Source organism: Pteronotus mesoamericanus, unplaced genomic scaffold (assembly GCF_021234165.1).
Source record: "Pteronotus mesoamericanus isolate MK-2021 breed Mesoamerican mustached bat unplaced genomic scaffold, CSHL_Meso_final contig_74, whole genome shotgun sequence".
Taxonomy (NCBI): domain Eukaryota; kingdom Metazoa; phylum Chordata; class Mammalia; order Chiroptera; family Mormoopidae; genus Pteronotus; species Pteronotus mesoamericanus.
In genome coordinates, this window is record NW_026555247.1 from 38,611,576 (window position 1) to 38,615,538 (window position 3,963).

Here is a 3,963-nt window from a genome sequence, read left to right on the forward strand (position 1 = left end):
TCGGCACCTCGGTGCTGAGAGACCATGTGGACTCTACACTGAGCTGTCCATTGAAATCCACCAGCCGGCCCAACCCCAGACAGCAGCCTCCATCGACCTCACTCACTCGCTCACCTCAGAGCGATGAGCAAGCCTGGCAGAGAGCAGCAAAGCTGACCGGCCAGGGCAGCCAGAGTATTTCATGTAAACAAATCCCGATGGAATATTGTTCTTGTAAGCGACTCTATGTGGGGATTTTTATTTTTATAAAGAAAAAAGCTACCTAACATAGAAATTGTTGCCTAGAAATGGGTGTTGTCTTTATAAAGCCTAAACCACACGGCACTGTCAATGGACATGGGTAATAATTCGAAAATGAAAAATCACCTCATGCACCGTTAGAGTAGGCTGGAGACATGGTGTAGAAACAGATATGTAAGGGTGAAAAAATGATAACTTACTTATGTAGTTGTGAAACAATCGGAAGAACTGGAACCTGTGATAACTTGACAGGTAGAAAATGTACCTAATAAACGTGGAGTCTTTTTCCAAAGAGATCAGACAGAATATTGAACATGACAGTTGGATGTTTCTAACCACAGGTGATAAAAGAACTTGTGGAGGGAGATCAACTGTGGAAGAAACTGTTAAGATCACAAGGATAATTTTAAAAAGTTAGAGAAGAGCGCTCAATTATTGGGTCGGAAAATAAATTCTTACCTACCCCTAGTCTTCAAGCCAGTAAAAGATTCTTGAAGTAAAAGAAAGCCTAACACCATAGCTAATATCAAAAACATGGCTGGAGAGGCCTGTTTTAATACCTTCCAAAGATTTAATATAATGCCTGAAAGATTCTCTCAGCTACAGGAAGAGATGTTACACAAAGCCGGAACATCCAAAGCAGAGAGAGATCTTTCTCAGAGAGAACTGTGGCTTTATTTTTTTCCTTTTTTCTAATAAAGATAATATCCTCACAAGAGTTTGTATGGAAAACACGGTAGCGTTGACAGAAAGGAATTGAAATGGCTCAAATTTCATTCTAGGTGTGATTATACCGTCTCATCTTCCCATGCAGTTAAGTGTTTTGCTTCATACGAAGCTTGTTGTTTTCCTTGTGGTAACTAAGTTAACATTGTGTAAAAAACAAAACAAAACACCAAAGAGAGACAGTTTGCAGTTTTTTATCCACTTTGAGATCTTTATTAGTTTGTGTGTAGTAATTTGGTAAAAGCTAAATTAGAGTTTCATTGATGCACAGGACAGTGTTTCAATTATAACGCAGTTTTAACACAGTCCTGTTTGTTAACCTGTTGAATTAAACTTCACACCCAATATCTGCATAAATGCAACTAAATTTCACTATAAATGTTAATTATGTAATATTCTACACCACCGTAAATGATTACTAGTAATGTTAAAGTATACAAATTTAATCAAATTTACTAGTTTTAATCATGACATTCAGATTGGAAAGTATAAAGAGAAACATTTCTTTCCCTTTTGATTACTATCTTGCATTATTTTGCAGTTCAAATAATTAGTAAGTGATATAGATATATGATATATATTTTTCTTTGAATAATTATCCACAAATATAATTTTGTGCTCCAAAATAATTTAAGAAGAAAATATATATAAACTGTTTTTCATAGTGAAATGTCATCTATTTAAATTCAAATATATTATAATATACATTATGTTATAAATTAATATGTATTGACAAGTGGCAAGAAAATAGTTAGGATTTACTAAGCATTTAGTACTGCTATACCCAGGGCATTTTATTATAAATGTTATGCATGCAAAAGAACTAAAAGATAATTCTTTTGATCAAAAGAACATTCATCCATTTGGAATATTTTAGCATATTGATGAATAACAAAAAAAACCCAAAACACCTCTCTGCAACATGCATTAAACAACTTAGTTCTTCTGTCTTCAATCCAAGAATTTGTTTTGAATGATAAGCCATTCATAGTAACCCTAGAGTGGAACTAAACATTAATTTAGTTTTAAAAGTTACTGAGAATAAGTCCTTCAAAATTAATTTAGGTGTATGTATCCTCACATCTCTAACATATTACAAAACCCTTAACTCATAACACATTTTTAAGTTTGTTGACTGATAGTCGTTGAATAAAGGTCAGCTTGGATTCATAGTGCTGAGACCGTAGCTTTTCTGTCCACGTTCTCTAGAAAACTGTGGATACTTGATCTCAATTTTCACTCCCTCACTCCTATGGAATTATATATCTGTGCTTTTGACGTTTAACTTTGAATCTCTTCCCGCTGTAGAAGGAAAGCTCTCCCTCGTCCGCTGATGTTGGGATGCTCTATGGCTGTCCTTTGCTAGGGCAATGAGGGTGAAAACATCAACATGCCAGCTCTCAGTGCGGCTCCCTAGAAACGTCTCCTGTTCTTGCTCACTCTCTAGTATCCTGTAGGTAGTGGGGTCCAGTCCCAGATGCCAAGGACTTGGGGAGCAGGCCTGAACCTGACCTGAGCTTGGTACAGGAACCTAAGCCCGCCCTGTGCCCCGCGGGCATCAGTCTGTCTATATAGTACTTACTGAAAAATAATGTTTGCAGCTGCTTGCTATATAGAATTATGCAGAAATAGTTAATAATCTCCTTGGATGTTATAAATTCTAGTAAAATAGAAATAGAAATATAATTAAGATATTTTTTAAAATGCCAAAAGTTGTATTTTCTTCTTTCCCTCCTCCCTCCCTCCCTCTCTTCCTCCTCCCCTTCCTTCCTTCCTTCCTTCCTTCCTTCCTTCCTTCCTTCCTTCCTTCCTTCCTTCCTTCTTTCCTTCCTTCTTTCCTTCTTTTATTAAACTTTAAAAGAACAGATAGTTAAAAGAATATATAATATGTATAGGATATGCTTTTTTGTAATTCAAATTTCTAAACCGAGCTTCTCTGATGATTAAGATAATAAAAAATGGCTTATGTAATATTAAAGTGTATACTTACAATAGAACTTCTGCATGCATCTCAAATATCAAATGATTTTACGCTCATCTCCCTGAAATTGCTAGATGCTCTCTCCTTTCTTTTTCCCAAATAGATGGAGCAGACACATTTCACACCACATGGAGCTTGATGCCCAGCCTGAAGCGTAGCGTGGTCAAATCCCAGCACGTTTACTTTGGAATGCTTTTCACATTCAAAAAGATAAGCCAGGGAATAGACTCTTCCTAGAGTTTGTACATGAATATTTCATAATGGACTTTCTGTTTAGTGTACCAAAAGCACACTGGTAATAGGAAAATTCAAATGTGAGTGAGGAAGTGAAGGACAGAAATGAAATACAGACATGCCCAAACTCGAGAGAGATTCAGTCCTTCCTGGATTAACTTAATTTTCTTCTCCTTCTCTTTCTGATTCTGTGTGCTTAAAGCCACAACATCAATAAATGGGGAGGAGAACGTGAGGGAACTATACTTTTCTTGGTGGCAGGGAAATTGAAAAACGTCAATGTATATTGACGTGAGAGGAGAAAAGTCTGTCACCTTTGGTAAGGCATGGCAAGGGGACAATCCCAAGGCCACCTGAGCCTGGGCCAAGAGAGAAGCACACAGTTTGCTTCCTTTGTTGCTTTTATCTCTTTTTCTTTAAATCAGGTTTGCTGAAGGCCAGTTTTCAGTGAAGACCATAAGAGGGATGAGGTACAGATAGAAAACTTTGGTCTTATTGGTGATACACGTGACTGTTCCAAGACATATTTCTCTACCAAGAAAAAAATAATAATAAGACCAGCCAAGAGGCTCTCATAAATGAGAAGCATGCATGTAAACATTAATATATTTGTCCAAATGAATCATATTATTCAATAACTAACTAAATGTTGATCATTATATGGCCCATCCACTATGCCCAAGTTTTCCTCTAAACCAGCATAAAACTTAAAATGCTGATTCAAAATTTCACAGGAAATAATAAAGGGAAATGCACTTTTTAAAAGGTTGTAAATTACCTCT